This window comes from Podarcis erhardii (assembly GCF_964252035.2).
Source record: "Podarcis erhardii genome assembly, chromosome: 6".
In the NCBI taxonomy this organism is placed as follows: domain Eukaryota; kingdom Metazoa; phylum Chordata; class Lepidosauria; order Squamata; family Lacertidae; genus Podarcis; species Podarcis erhardii.
In genome coordinates this window covers 78,932,290-78,948,787 of record NC_138510.1, presented here as the reverse complement: position 1 = coordinate 78,948,787, position 16,498 = coordinate 78,932,290, and the positions used below count along the sequence as shown (strand labels likewise).

At 43.5% G+C, this 16,498-nt stretch overlaps 2 long non-coding RNA genes across 5 annotated transcripts in view; one reads left to right on the top strand and one right to left on the bottom strand.

Moving 5' to 3' along the window:
* The window catches only part of LOC309344019, a 121,016-nt gene extending 115,759 nt beyond the window's left edge, over positions 1–5,257 (bottom strand). The window contains exon 1 of the long non-coding RNA XR_014157539.1: positions 5,158–5,257. This is a non-coding gene — a long non-coding RNA (uncharacterized lncRNA). The remainder of the gene's footprint in view (positions 1–5,157) is intronic.
* A 326-nt stretch (positions 5,258–5,583) lies between these two features.
* LOC309344024 overlaps positions 5,584–16,498 on the top strand; it is a 123,365-nt gene continuing 112,450 nt past the window's right edge. For 3 of the 4 annotated variants that reach the window (XR_014157549.1, XR_014157551.1, XR_014157552.1), the window contains exons 1-2: positions 5,584–5,669; positions 6,337–6,390. This is a non-coding gene — a long non-coding RNA (uncharacterized lncRNA). Of the gene's footprint in view, positions 5,670–5,800; positions 5,851–6,336; positions 6,391–16,498 lie in introns of those variants that run through there. The other variant, XR_014157550.1, reaches the window with a different exon arrangement.

Sequence of the window (16,498 nt, the reverse complement as noted above, 5' to 3'; positions counted from 1 at the left end):
AAGCAGAAGGGTAAAAGTTGGGTGGATGATGCCCTAACAATACAGTCACCACAGACAGTGGCATTATGAGAATGGTCACTGCAGTCATTCAAGTGGCTAAAATGGCATGGGGTTAGAGCTGCACACCTTATGCCTATTCATGTATGCGATGACAGCAGCGAGGGTACTACTGGCCCAAAGATGGAAAGAAGACAAGGTTCCAACAGGAGACGAATGGCTAATGAAGATGATGGACTATGCCGAAATGGTGAAATCGGCTGGGAAAATCAGAGGCCAGGACGAGAAGAATTTTAAGCAGGAATGGGGAAAATTTATAATGTATTTAAGAGAACACTGTAAACAGCTAAAAACTGGCAGGATTTGAGTCATGCTTGTAATGTATGAAAAACCATGGGAAAATAGATTACTTTTTCTTTCTTTTTTTACAAATTAGAGAAAATAAGATAAGCAGTTGGGGGGGGGAGATTGATAATGGTAACCATGGAAGGGCAGAGGGAGGTCAAGGATTTGGAGAATCCTAAATAAAGAGGTGATTGGTGTGTTTGAATTTAAATTTGTTATGTAAAACATATATATATATATATATATATATATATATATAGTAAAGAGCTACACACCTTCCCCCCAAAAACTTCGAAAACCCTTATTTCTTAACTATTCTGGTTCCTGGCACTCAAAGCCCATTCTTGCAAACTGTTCATGCCCTTCAACATATGCAAGGCTGGGAGAGAGAAATGGTGGCTGCAACAGAACCCCCAGTTTGGCATTGGTTGGATCTCTATGCAAGTGCATGGCTTTCAGTCTTTATGGTCCTCAACCATAAGATCTGCTGTTTCAAAATGGAGGAAGATAAGAATGAGACCATATCTGGGGAGCAGGACAAGGACAAGCAGAGAAGTGGACACTGGGCTGCTTCAACATCCAATGAATATCCAGAGTTTCTCCCAAGATAGTGAGAAGAGGCCAAGAGAAGAAAAACCAACAACAAAAGCAAGTGTGCATAGATTTGCAGATGAATAAAGCCATTGAAATTTTTGGCTGGCTCATGCCTACAAGCAGTAGAAGACTCATGGCAAAGCTGGGAGCAGTGTCTGCCTAGAACACCCACCACAGCTATTTCAGAGAAAACACAATAATTAATGTATAATGTCAATGTTACAAGTTTCTTGGGGGAAAATGATGGAAAGCAAAATTAATCTGCTTTCCATTGGGGGGGGATAAACAGAAAGGAGGCAAGTTAGCTCTGTTAGTTTATATTTTCTTCTTCTTTTTTATCAAACTGCACAAAGTTTGAGGGATTTCTCTCTCTCAAAATTAAGTTTGCCATTCTGGGCATCTTCCTATCTGTGGCACATGCTGTTCCTTCTACTGAGAAGCTGGCTCTTTGACTAAAAGAAGGAAGAAGGAAGCCAGGCGGGCAAGCCAAGAGCCTGCAAAGAGCTCTGGCACCTCCAGGCTTTCCACAGCACCGTTAATGTCTTGCGTTCCGCCCAAAAGTGCACTGTAGAGGAAATAAATGTGTAATTATATTTCCAAGACAATCCACTTGTAGGTGAATTTATTGGGTGCAATATAAATCAAAGTGAGCGTCTTTAACAAGCGTTTTCGTTACCGACTTGTGGCTAAAAGAGATAAACAAATATGCTAATGGCCCTTCTGAGGTGCATTTTGATCAAATGTTTCTGGAGGCAAAGCATGCACTCCTCGGATATTGAGCGATGGGTCCCGTCCTCCCATAAGATGTGTGGCTGCTGCATTGAAAGGGGTTCAGGAGAAGGTCACGAGACATTCCTGGTGGAGGAAAATGAGGGGGTTTGCCATCTTTTGCTATCCCCTGCAGCAAAGCTCCTCTGGAAGGTTGTGGGACTATCCAGAAGGGAGGGGCTATAGGGAAAAGGAGGAACTGATTAAAATTGTAGCACCCTGCTTGTGGTTAACGCTTAGCTGGAATGAAATATTCAACGCAGCAATAGAGAAATTAAAATAGTAATTTATTTGTCAGACAAATAAATAAGAGGCACAGTGGTACATGGTTACCAAGCTCTGGCCTGGCCTCCTGCCATTCTGGCCAGCACTTATATTCCCTTAATCCAGCCCCCTTTGCTCCTCCTGTGGCTGCCTCTGTCCAATCAGCCTGGTTGAAATTCCTATTGGCTGTTTGCTAGAACCAATCACAAAAAATACACCCACAAAAGATACACCCATTTCCTTGCCCTTATAAGGGAGACAAAGAGCTATATATATGACATATAAGTAATAATATATCTTACATGGAATCTTAATTACCAGCTCACCTCTTGCCCTTCTTGCCCTATTGCCTTCTAAAACAAATGTTTAATCTTACATTTTTATGTTCAACAGATGTCAAGGATCTTGAGTTTCACATCAACATTGAAAGATTTCCTTCATTTAATGTTTCTAAACAAATGCCTGACAACTATATATCAAGACTGCTTGGATGGCGTCTTCTGTCTGGCAGGGGGGGGGGGCTAGGCTCATTTGCCCCTCTGGTCTCCTATTGCAATATGACTCTATGAAATAAGAATCTAGCATTCCTTAAATCCTTTGCATAATTACATTTAAGCCAATATATTTAAGCTAATATATTTCATACATTTATCATAGGTAGCCTCTTAAAAGAATAAAGCTTTTCAAAGTAAAAAGGAAGAAACTCAGTAAAACAGCTTTTAAAAGAAGCCTCTTCAGTTTAAGAAAGAATGGCTTTAGAAAAAGACTTCCCCAAAAATGCTCTCTTTCTTCTAGCTAAATGTTTTTCTTTCCATTTGCTCCTGGCCTTTCAACCTTAGAAAGAAGATCTGGCTCATTTTACTGGGAGGCACATTAGTATTATCTTACCCCATTCCTAATGGTGTTTTCTCAGCCTTGGGGCAGCATATGTAATTCTCCCTTTTTATGACTTTGAGAATTGTTTTTCTACTATAAATCAATGGGGCCCTCTTGTCTTAGGAGAATGGCCAAGGTTTCTTCTGCCTGGCATGAAACATTTGAAAATCCTTTTTTAAGCTCATTTTTAAATACAAGCCTTGATTGAAATATATAGAAGCTTTGATAAAAATGCAGGCTTATGGTTAGGTGCCTCAAAATCACCCCTCCTTCCCTATGACAGGGGCCTCTGCAGGATTTCAGTTCCTTCTCTGAATGAAAGGAACACTGGATCCATCCCATTATCTGTAATAAATAATAATAATAATAATAATAATAATAATAATAATAATAATATTTTATATACCCCGCCCTCCCCAGCCAAGGCTGGGCTCAGAGCGGCTTACAAGCAATAATAAAAACAAGATGAATGATTACAACTTAAAAACAAAAATAAAATACAACATTAAAATAATGGAACATTAAAATATTAAAATGTAGCCTCATCGCAGGAGGAGAAGGAAAAGAAAAAAGAAAGAGAGGGAGGGAGGGAATCAAATTGGCTCCAAGCCAAAGGCCAGGCGGAACAACTCTGTCTTACAGGCCCTGCGGAAAGAAATCAGATCCTGCAGGGCCCTGGTATCATGAGACAGAGCGTTCCACCAGGCCGGAGCCAGAGTTGAAAAGGCCCTGGCTCTGGCTGAAGTCAATCTAACTTCCTTATCTGTAGGAAGGTATTGTTAGCTATTTGTGAGGAACCTTGTCAGGGACACGTCCAGCAGAGAGGAATCTCCAGAGGAAGAGGAATTGGCTGCACCTGAGTCTCCATCTCCAGAGAAGGAGAAATTGGCTGCTGTCAGGTGTGCATGCAGGAGCCAGGCCCTGTGACCAACAGGACTTTGCAGGACTGGGGCCTTCCTAAGTTTGTTCTGAAGAGGCAAGGCGCAGCCTCACAGGTGAGGCCGATTGGTAACTCACAGCACCTGGTGGCAAGAGCTGGGAAGGGATATAAGGTCAGCATTTCCCTTCGGTTCTTTGCCACAGCAACTTGTTTCCTGCCTTGCTGTGTTTGGCTTCTTGCTTCCTGATCCTTGAACCTCGGCTTCGTGACTCCTTGCTTCTTGATCCTCAGACCCTTGACTTCTTGACTCCTGGCTTCTGGACCCCCGTTCCTGCTCCCACCCCGCCATCTTGCCCCCGGTCCTGACGTCCCCTGTCGGGACTTTGATCGCCCGTGAACCGGACCGTGACATCTGCACCTCAGTCTCCAAGAAGTAGGGGGTGATCACACAGGGCCCCTGGACGTTTGACGGTCTATTGACCCTGTGCCACCACTGTAATTGCGTTCTTCGTTGCCACCAACCCGTTTCTCATGGGTACACACGGAGTCCAGTCAGTTGGTAACATTAACAAATAATGAAGTTTTTTATAGGCATGAACAAGCTTATGGTTTCAGTTAATTTTTCTTGGCAGTTTCTTAATCTTAGTTCCTTAACTGTCTTATTTGTTCCTAATAACTTCAAACTGCTTATCCCAACTATCTATCTATCTGACTCCACCTAACCATTCCTCTCACTCTCTCATCACACAACTCGACCAACCCACAGACTATTCCTCCCTCCTCCTCCTTCAACTCCCAACTCTCAACTGACTCTCACACAACTCCCCCTCTAACCCTAACTCCTCCTATCAGTTTCCACTGGCCAATCACATCACACTCATTTTAACCCTTTCCTTATGACCCACCTAGGAAGCAAATGCCACATGGAGCAAGTGATTAGAGCAGAGGTGGGGGAAGATGTGGCGTATATCTGGCCTTGGGAGGGGTCAGAAGCCAGTCGAGTCAACTGACTGGTGGCAAAGGATGAGTTGTGGAAGCTTGCTGTAAGTCTGTTATTGAGAAATAAACCTCAGCTACTTAAACTGCCAGCGTTCCGTGTCTTGTTTGGAAGAAGCGCTAAACCTGACAAACATATATGCCTTACAGAAATAGTTTTCTGTTTACTTGTCAGGCTGGCAACAGGTATTATTTACAAACTCCTCCAGACAGCATCTGCAGGAAGTCCCCACACCTCTCACATTAACAGTCAAGGCAGAATGCACAGAATATAGCCAGCCAACCACAGGAGCCAACTCTTGGGGGCTGAGAGGACTTCAGCCCCCCAATAAAATATCTGAGGGGGCTGGGCTCCCCAAAGTTGGTGGGCATTGCTATTTAAATGGTGTGTGTGTGTGCACTGTGTCGTGTGATCAATTATGTAGGGTGGGTCTTACCTGGCCCTACAGAGGGGATGTGGATGGCGCTGAGCTTCTTGGGATTGCCAATCAGAAGGTCGGTGATTCGAATCCCTGTGATGGGGTGAGCTCCCGTTGCTCTGTCCCAACTCCTGCCAACCTAGCAGTTCGAAAGCACATCAAAGTGCAAGTAGATAATTAGGCACCGCTGTGGCAGGAAGGTAAACAGCATTTCCGTGCGCTCTGGTTTCCGTTACAGTGTTCTGTTGTGCCAGAAGCAGTTTAGTCATGGCCACATGACCCAGAAAGCTGTCTGTGGACAAACGCCGGCTCCCTTGGCCTGAAAGATGAGCACCACAACCCCATAGTCACCTTTGACTGGACTTAACCATCCAGGGGTCCTTTACCTTTTTTTTTTTTAACCTGGGCCTCCCCAATATTTTATTCCTGTTGGCATCCCTGCAACCAACTCCTAACTGCCAACTGCCAATTGCCAATTGCCAACTGCCACCTCTATGCCCTAATGCCATCTATTCTACAGATACTAACAGGTATATGTAGTACTGTTGCTTACGTTTGCCCTCCCAGCATTCTACCTGGTTTCTTAGAGTATTTTTTATTCAGAAAATTTCTCAAAGTTCCTTCCCGCTCCCTCGAGATGTTTGTGCATATTGTATATGTAAGACAACCTACACTTGGGCTCCAATTCATCATTCGTGGCATTCATGTGATGTAGGTATAATTGGTTTAATTAAGGCTAATGATCATCTACCACTGCTGAATAGGTACCCCAGATGGTATATGCCATATGGCATGCCCACAGTGAGAGGTGCCTTCAGAAAAACACCAGAGCAGGGACAGAGTGGGTTGCCGGGGTGGGGGTGGGGGTGGTGGGAGGCGGCCAAACAAGCCAGAAAACAATTGTGGATTAAACTGGAAAATCCTTGATTCAGAGCAATTGTTGATTATCATAAAACTGGGACGTATGTTGGAAAATAAGAGAGAAGCAACATTTGCTTTGTTTGTTGCATTGCCATTAGTCTCCTATTTCTCGGCTTTCCCTGAAGAGGTTGACAGGGCATTTGGAGCCCCATTCAGCAAGCAAAGCACTTTGCACAACATTAATTAGGATAATTTGACAGTATCCTAGGACCAAAATCTCCTGTGACTGGGTAGCAAAAAAACTGACAAAAAATATTTATATTTTAATCTACCCAGGTATAACAGAGGATCACATCAGCCTTTGAAGAACTGGGAGGATTTGAAGGGACTGTAAGTTTGCTGAAATGTTTAAGTCCTCCACATTGCAACCATCTAGAGTTTGCTATTGATGAGAGACTCTGAGTTTTACAACAGTGTTGGGAGGTAGGCAGGGTTGGAAGAGAATGGGCTAAGTATTCAGGGATAGGAGACAAATGAGTGCTGAATGCCCCCCCCCCCCAATGTTTTTAAGGCACCAGAGTATCCTGGGTTCAAATCTACAGACCTTACACCACTAGCAGTGTAGCAGAACTAAGCTGAAATTAGTTGCCATTTTTTTGAGAATCTATTTCCTGACACTGCAAAGTAAGAGAGGGAGGGAGGGAGAGGGGAGAGGGTTGATTGGGGCTAAAATTCAAGAAGGAAAAGGATGCAGTCACTGCAGATACAGCAGCTAGGAGAAACACTGTTATTAAACAGGGTTAAAAAGAAATAAAGAAAAGATGACTATTTATGCAATTTAAGTGCTACAGGGAAGCATTTCTGTCTCGTTAAATAGCTATTTTTGATTTGAAAAACAAAATGAGGATTAGCGTACTAGTTTCCTTGGACAAGATGTTTATATATTTGTTAAATTTATAACCTGCCCTTCCCCATATTTAAAACGTTTATAAACATTAAGAAGATCTAACAACAGTTACATACTCTCAGAGTTGATAGTTTCAAGGCTCCCAGGAGCAATCTTTTTCAGCCATTGAAAGCATTGGTGAAAAGAGATGTTTTTAACTTCCTCCTGGCAAGGCATTCCGCAAATGAGGAACCACAACTGAGAAGGCCCTGTCGCAGCTCAGCACCAACCAAAGTACACAGTGGTGGCAATGTAAACTACTATCTCAGGTCAAATTCATACTGTACATGTTTTATTTGAGCCAAAATTTAGTAACGCTGCGCAGCATTAACTATATATTAGTTGTTTCAACCCCAGATTTCAATGCATGTGAATGCTTTATTAGTTTTCTCTCACTTTTCTTTGTGGGAATACACAAATTATTCAACGTTGCTTGAATTGCAGCTGCCTGATAATTTATGAGCGCTTTGGTCAGAAACATCAATTTCTTTATTTTAGGAATGCTAAGGAAGAATTCTCTTGTCCAGGAGAGTGACTTGATCAATATTAATTGGCTCCGTGAACTGGTTTCTAGAAAGGAAATTCAACGTCCCAGTGGGATTATGGCATTAATTTTCCCTGTGAAAACACACATTGGGTAATATTACTCTAATAAATTCCATACACACACACTGTCAGACGTAGCGTGGTCCAAAGAAAAGCTCTAGCACTGTCTTTTATGTCACTAATATTGTAGCAGACCAGGTTCCAATGAGCGGAGGTCAATACAGCATCTGTCTTTTTTTTATCTTTCATACCTACTCATGCATACTGTGGAGCTATTTCAGGAATCCCTGGGGTATAGCATAAGCTGGGATTTAATGGCTTGGAACCTACCATTTCAAGAGATATTTTGACAAGCTGCTAGCCTGTAGCACCTTATTCATCTCCCTCCCCCTCCGTCCTTCACAGAGGGGAACTAAATTGGCAGCAGATTTTACATGCCAACTTAACATCTCTCCTTTGTAGAGATCCTCCAATTGAAAACTGGTGATGTGCATAATTGAGCAACTGTAGACTTTGCAAGAGCCATTCTCCCCTTTATTGTATTACAGACACCTGCAGCGCTTCCTAATATGAGCTTACAGAACTACAAACACACATGGAGAGACAGTGGAGAGCCAAGAAAGGACTTTGCTTCCTATAGGTAGCTAGATCTTCACTGTAGTGGTTAAAGCAGCCTTTCTCAACCTCTGGGTCCCCAGATGTAGTCCCCAGAACTACAACTCACATCATCCCTAGCTAGCAAGGCCAGAGCTCAGGGATGATGGGAGTTGTAGTCCAACAACATCTGGGGACCCACAGGTTGAGAACCACTGGGTTAGAATTTCGGACTAGATCCTGGGAGACCAGGGTTCAAATCCCCACTCAGCCATGAAGTTCACCTGAGGCCAGTCACAGTCTCCCAGGATTGTTGTGGGGTTAAGTTATGAGGGGAAAAACTATTTATGCCACCTTGGGCTCCTTAGAGAAAGAAGTGAGATATAAATGCAGCAAAGAAATAAAAGAAAAAAATCAAACTCCTGTTTCCAGCTAGAACCAACATTGCAGAGACAAAGCAGGAAAAACAGATTTCCTAAGAAAATCGAACTTTGCATATCCAGATTTAATGGTAACAATTCAGCTGCATGCAAGGGTTGGAAGCACATATTTTCACAAGAACTCCTACTGTATATAGTTCTTTTTTCTTTTTTTCTTTTTTGTCTCCTTGTTTACATCCAGAACAAAGTGGAGTTTGAAGATGGTGCATGGGAGGTGTTTTTGCTCTCAGAAAAATAGCTTATTTAATGTAAGAATAGTGGCTGCATGCTGTACACAAACTATGTGTGATTTCAAAACACATTCTCATGTTCTACTTCCTTGCCCCATCCTTCATCCCTGAGAGCCTTCACAAGGGAGCTACTTCCAGAAGAACTCTCTAAGGGGTGTCCTGGCCTTTGGGGTTAAGGTTTTAACAATTGGGGAAGGAGTTACTAGGTAACTGGGGCTATTTGGGGATGCTAACCTATTGGATAATTTTCCCTACCGATTGGTGAGCCTTATGCTTAAATTTTGAGGTATGCTAAATATACTGTTAATTGTTGTTAGTGTCCTGTTGTGTTGTGTGTCGTCATTGGTAGATAATTTATTTGCAATCAACGGACACTTATAACATTTTATAACAATTAATATTAATAAAAATGCACATTCATACAAGTGAAACGCAGAAATATATTAATGCTATTTTCTTTAAACTCGGTTCTTCTTTCTCTGGAGGTTAAAGGAACACCAAAAGGCTATTCATAGAATTATAGAATTACAGAGCTGGAAGGGACCATGAGGGTCAGCTAGCCAAAGCTTATGCAATGTGTAGGGATGATCGCTGGGTGCGGAGCACACTCCCCACCCGCAGGCAGCCTCAGCTGCCTGCACGCGTGCCCTCTCACAGATAAAGCCACAGCTATCTGAACATTTTGCCCTCTGTCTAACCTTTTGCAGTCTCAGTAGTCTGCAGTGTCCTATCTGTAACCTTTGTCTCTGAGACCTTTGTCTCCTTCATCATACACTGTGCAAGGGGAAAATGATGCAGTGGAAACAGGTGCCAAAATAGCTTTGTACCACCCCACGATCTCGGGACTGGAAGATGTGTATCTGCCTGGGTTTGCTTATTGTGTCAATAAAAGGAACCTCCACAGAGCTGGCCGGCAGCTTGCTTGCAGCTCACCTGTGCGCAGCTCACCTGCATTATCAACTCCTGCCTCATGTCCTTCACTTCAGCGATGCAGGAATATTTTGCCCAATGTGGGGCTTGAACCCATGACCCTCAAATTAAGAGTATCATGCTCTACCAACTGAGCTATTGCCAAATGATCATATGCAGTCTTATTAAACAAGTAGCATCAGGATATGATTTAGTAGCACTATGTTGGAGGGTTTACAACAGAGCACTATGCCATTGTTAATGCCCGCCCACTATCCCACATTTGTAGAAAGAAAGAGAGGTGGGGAAAGCCTCTCCTCCTCACAGAGGGGAGGTATTGTAAGAAGGAACCATTCCCACGGCAGCAGGGGGTGTGTTCGGCCCCCTGTGTCATCTCCCGGCTGCCGTGCCGCCCCCTTGGCTGGCCAGCCAATAGGGCTGGTCTGGGGGAGGGGCTTAGCTGCATTCAAACGGCTGCGGCAGCCTCCACGCCTCATTCAGCCCTCAGAAGATGACAGATCACCCACCCACCCTTTAGGCTAGGTTCATGTTTCTGACATTGCTATGGACTTTGGTTGGTCGCCTTGGTTGTCCAGGGGGCCTGATAGGAGTTTTTATCCATTTGGCTAATTGGCACCAGCCTCTTGGTTTTTCGTCTACCTCGTAGCAATTCATCACAACTTTTCTGGTATTGGTGGCTAGGCCTTGGAATATGTGTTGTGCGTTGGTGGGCGGAGTTTGGCCATCACCTACCCCGCCCCTTGTAGGGTATTCTGTTAAAGGAATCCAACAGTTGTGGATCATGTCCGATGCCCTGTCGGTGGCTAGGGCCATGGCACAACCTCCGGTGACATCAGGGGAAGTTTCCAGTTGTATTTGCATCAACAAGCTCCTCCCACTGTTTGTTAACCTTAAAAAGACCCCCAGCTGCATGGGTGGGGTCATGTATAGGTTGTTTTATCCAATGCCTAAGCCTGCCTAAGCCAATACCACTCACATGCTGTAACCAATAAAAGTTGTGGCCCTTTTCAGCCCATTAACCTAAATTCTTGCGTCCTTGTCTCTTATTTACCACCACGCGGGTTAGGTTCCTCGACTCACAAAACTTGTAAAAAGAAAAAAAAGAAAAGAGTTTTGCTGCTAAGAGGCTTCCACTGCCAGCTTTATTTTGTCCCATGGTAGTGGAGGAAAGATGCCATTGCTGCATTTGTTTGCAATTGATAACATGATGGGCACTATATTTTATGGATGTCTGTCTGTGTTCACCATCTCCGCCCATCTCTCACACATTGCTCCCAAATGACTCAACCTCTGAGGCATAAAGGGTGATTCCAAGCTGGGAGCTGTCCAGCACCTTGGTGCTGAATTTTTTTAAAGGTACTCTCTTAGTTTAAAGGTAGCCCAGATATGGACATCAAAAGCTGATCCTCCAAGGTCATGTGGGTCCTAGCATCTGTGTGAGCATGCCTCACAATCATGCCAGCCCTGTATGTAAGTCTGTCTTTAAAAAAATCTAATGTAGATGGTTGTGTTTCAGGTTTTCTCTAATTACCAGCAGGTCAGTCATAAAGTCTGCATGTAGTTTTTTCTCTAATAACAACAGATATGCACAACGTCCCAAAATGTATTATTTTTGCCTCACCTAGCTGTCTAGTCACTGAAATTTTATTTCCCCTTTAAAGTAGCGACATGTCAGAAGAACATACACTCATTCAAACAAGCGTATCAGAAAAGCCTGGGGAAAGAGTGGAGGGAAACCATTTGTAGGAGCAGGGGACATAATGTTCAATATCAAACATAAAAAATAGTCAGAAGCAACCTTGCTTAAGAATTCATCAATGTTTGTCAGCAGGAAAAAGAGGTGATTAATTTTTTTGTTCATTTTGCTAAGAGATGTATATAATTATTTTTCCCCCTTTAGCTTTGCAAGCTCATAAATATCTCCAGGCTGGTTCTCTCCCCGTTTTTGTTTCTAACCCTTTCTGATAGAAGAATTGTTTGTCGAAGCAATGCAAACTTGTGCAAATATGCATGAACTTCAATCATGCTCATGGGTTTTAGTAAGATTTAACCAACCAAGGGAGAAATGGGTTCACTAGTCTAGAACTCATGTATTTGAAGCTTTGGGGCTTGTGATCTCAAGCCTTTCTTTTCTCAGCCGCACCACACAACTGCACAACCCCACCATGCCTGAAGCGGGAGAAAAAGAGAAGCGGGAGGGTTACAAAGTGAGAGACAGAAGAGGGCATGGGATGTTCTGGCCAGATATAATTATCTCCACCTGGAAAGGTGCAATGTGGCTGTAAAGGTAAAGGTACCCATGACCGTTAGGTCCAGTCGCAGATGACTCTGGGGTTGCAGCGCTCATCTTGCTCTATAGGCTGCGGGAGCCAGTGTTTGTCCGCAGACAGTTTCTGGGTCATGTGGCCAGCATGACTAAGCCACTTCTGGTGAACCAGAGCAATGCATGGAAACACCATTTACCTTCCCACTGGAGTGGTACCTATTTATCTACTTGCACATTGACGTGCTTTTGAACTGCTAGTTTGGCAGGAGCTGGGACCGAGCAACGGGAGCTCACCCCATCGAGGGGATTTGAACCGCCGACCTTCTGATTGGCAAGCCCTAGGCTCAGTGGTTTAGACCACAGTGCCACCTGCGTCCCTCTAGTATGGTTGTAGGTCTACCTGAAAATAATTGGGGTGGCATCCAACCCAACCTCAAGCCCTGCATCTTCACTCAATGGAAAGGTGTGTTGTAGGATGACATTTGTTGCTCTTAGGGGAAGCTATCTCAATGGCAGCACCACTGCCACTTAACTGGACAGTGCAGGGAGGAAGCAGGGTGATGGTTAGTTCAGGGCTGTGTCTGTGTGCTTGTGGCAGTGCCAGACTGGCTCTGCCAGTGAACCTGGGCAAGCTTAAATTTGCCACTTTCCCACCACGTCCTTGCAGTGTCAAGGTAAGCAGCAACAACACCGCTCTTCCCACCACGCTGCCCACTCTTGAATGAGCCTCACTCCTTCTAAGTAAACGGCTTGTTTTCTTTTCTAGATGTGTTCCTCTTTCTGCATCCCAAGCCCTTATTCTCCATCCTCACATAGATGGAAGTTGTTTATTTGAGTAGTGCACTTTTATTTGTTTTAATCTGCTTTTGGTGGTGGCTGGTGCCCTTTGGGACTAGAGGGGCAGAAGGTGGGATCAGAGCCAATGACAGGCAGAAACTATTTCTAGTTTTGTTCCCATCCTCCTCCCTGCTAAGTCGTATCACGGCAAGACCTGAGACTAAGGAGAAGGAAGCTGACAGCCATTGTCCCTGCCTGGACTAATTGTCATTAAGAAGGCAGGCACATGGGGGCTGGACAAGGCCAGAATGAAGTTGTTGGGGCAGTGCCCCATTTGCCTGAACCACTGCTCGTTTCCTTACAAAACCTCAAGGAGACTCACCACAAGAACCATAAAATACAACAAAACCACAAAGCAAAACAGGAGAGCAGACTAAGAAATAAAAACAATTAAGAAACCAGCAATCAATATTTCCTAAATCATTGTCGTCGTCATTTCCCAAGGGAGTGACAAAAGCCAGGTGGTAAAGTCCAGTCTTTAAGGCCTTTCAAAACAAAAAGTTTTTGACACCACAATGGAAGGTCAATAAGGGTGTGTCCAAAGTTGAGCAGGTCAACAGAAAAGACCCCTTTCCTCAGTCTAACCAGAAATTGGTTCCAATCTGAGAGGACAACCTCTATAGATCATCTTAATATGCTAGCAGCTCATATGGGATAAGGGTGTCCTTCAAGCCATTAAACTCTTTAAAGGTCAAAACCAGCACTTTGAATTGGGTCCAGAAACAAATAGGTTGTGTTGTTCCAGTCACAAAGCGACATGTTCCTGGTTGAATGGACCATGCCAGGATTAGATTGAAAAACTGTCTTCTGCTCTGCCATTTGGAGCTTGTCATCATTAATTAAGTAGCCCAGAAAGCATTTACAAATAACTCATTTTCATTTTGAGGGCAGGAGGAGGAAGTACTAAATTCAAATAATAGCCCCCACAAAACAAGGAACTTCCAGCCTTTGTTCTTCATCCACAGGAAGCAAATGTTACCTCAATTCTTCCAGGGTTTCCCTGGGCCCTCCTTTCACTGCTCTCCTTCCAGCAGGCATCTCTCTGTGGGTCATCCTTTTCTTGATTCTTGCCAAAACTCATGTGGTTCTTCCTATGATTGCCATCAGTTGAAGCAGCACGGGGATGTCCTTTAAAAGTTAATTTTAGATTTAAATAAACATGTGGTTTAGCACAAAGATATGCTTCAGTTCCTAAGGACCTACAGCTTCCCAATACTATAATTGATTGTTTGCCCACCTGGGGACCGAAGGTATGATATTTTCCCTTATTGAACTGCTTTTGTGGGCATTTGTCTTCGATTAAAGCTTGACGCTATCACTTTGCTTCTACACACTTATTAGTTTCAATACAAACTCCTTGCTTGACAGGTCAGACTAGCAGCCTTCAGGCTTGCTTGTGGCTTCACCTTGTGGTGAGCTCCAGAGCTGCACCTTGCAGCTTCTATCTAAGGCTCAGGACCAGCCCACCTGTAAGGCAAGGTGAAGTGACTGCCTCAGGTGGCAGGATCCACACAGGCAGAAGATTCGGCTTCCCAGGAATGCATTACTGTTGTGGTGGCAGTGACAACCGCAATGCCTCCTTGGCAGCTCTCATAATGTCACCTCTACAGTGGCCTCTCAGTGAATTGGGGGTGCTGTTGCTCACCTCTCACCCCTAGGGAGGAAATAATGGGGCTGCCCCCAGGGGTCTCCTGTGTGTCACACACTGTGTAGCATTAGATATTATGGGATGTCAAGGGGAGAGGAAGAAGAGACACAGGATTTGGCTGCTTCTTCTTGTTGGCAGTCATGTGGAGCCCAGAATGTCTACATCCAGTCTTTGAGGGAGAGAATAAATAACTTATTTGTTCTCTATTCATCTTCTTTCTTAAATTTTGTATTTTTGCTTTTTAATAAAATAAAAAATACTCTAAACAGGGTGTGGGGGGTGCATGTGGGTGTGTTCATGTCTCTCTATGTGTGTTCCAGTTCAAATAATAAAATCCTAAGCCTGAGTTTCCTGTTGCGTTCTTCTTCTTCTTTTTCTTCTTTTTCTTCTTTTTCTTTTTTAGCATCCATCAGTGCCCGCAGCCTGGTGTTACTTACGAGCTGCTTGTGTTTTCTATTGATTTGGAGGTCATTTTTAATTGAACAGAAGAAGAGGAGTCTTTAAAAATTGGCACCACTTAACCAAACTTAAGCACTTTTTAAGTCTAAGCATTTTAGTGGGGGAGAGTGAAGAAATTCGAAATCAATGGAAAAATGTTTACTCAGAAATAAGTCCCATTAAGTTCAATGGGGTTTATTCCCAATTATGCTGGTGTAGTATGGTGGCATGAAATATTTACATCACAGCATAATAAGAGCCCTGCTGCATCACTCATCTAATCCATCATCCTTTTCTCATAGTGACCAATCTGATGCGTATGGGAAACTCACAAGGAGCAGCTGAGTGGTCCCAGATTCTATTATTATGAAAGAGGGAGAAAAATTCTGGCCACTTTCTTCACAATATGTATAATCTTATACCCTTCTAACATGTCCCCTTTTACTCCACTTTTCCCCCAAACCACAAAGCCTCAAATGTTGTAAGCTTTCCTCGTTAGGGATGGTGACAAAGGTCATTAAAAGTGAGCAAAAGAGCAAACTCTATCAAAGCTTGCAGGCTCATGCAGAAACCAGTCCCCTGTCTTACATGCAAGGGATCACAGTCTTTGATACCAACCTTTTGATAAACTTTACATCCTGAACTTATCGCTGTTCTCAGTCTCCGAGCTGAAGCTTGCAGCCTTTGTCATTGTCTTTGTAGTTACTCTCCATTCTGATGTGATTAAACGGGTATTTGAACTATATGCACACTCGGTCTGTTATATTTAGATGATGGGTTTTTATTGCCCTATGCCTGGTCTTGGCACTACACAGCAAATATAATGAATATCTATCTATCTATCTATCTATCTATCTATCTATCTATCTATCTATCTATCTATCTATCTCCACATCTCTCTCTCTCTCTGTCTCTCCACTCCTGATATGACTGTCAGCAATCAGCAGTATGAACTTACAAACACAGCAAAGAGAAGAAATAAACAATCTTTAATTTATTTTATGAAGGTGAAATGATGCCATACATTTATTTCTTCCATTACAGTGGTACCTCGGGTTAAGTACTTAATTCGTTCCGGAGGTCCGTTCTTAACCTGAAGCACCACTTTAGCTAATGGGGCCTCCTGCTGCTGCCGCGCTGCCGGAGCATGATTTCTGTTCTCATCCTGAAGCAAAGTTCTTAACCTGAAGCACTATTTCTGGGTTAGCGGAGACTGTAACCTGAAGCATATGTAACCTGAAGTGTATGTAACCTGAGGTGGCACTGTATTCCCATTAACTCACTCAGTGATTTAATCTTAGAAATTAAACAAGCACAATCAAGTTAAAGTGTGTATTGTTGACATTGCCCAGAAGCCAAAGAATTGTGAAACCAGTTCCATGAGCCCAATGAGGCCTTGGATGTGTTTTCTCAAGCAGCAGCCACACGCCCCTACAAAATGTGGTGTGGTACACTCCATGAAACTGGAGAATGCTTCAAAAGCTGTTTGGGAGGTGACAGAGGGCTCCTCTGTTAAACAAAACAAATAAGTTCAAGATGCAATACTCTAATGTGAGCCTAAGTAGCTCCTAGCATCCCAGTCATTATGTTATGTCAGTTTGTAAATCACCTAAGCATACATGC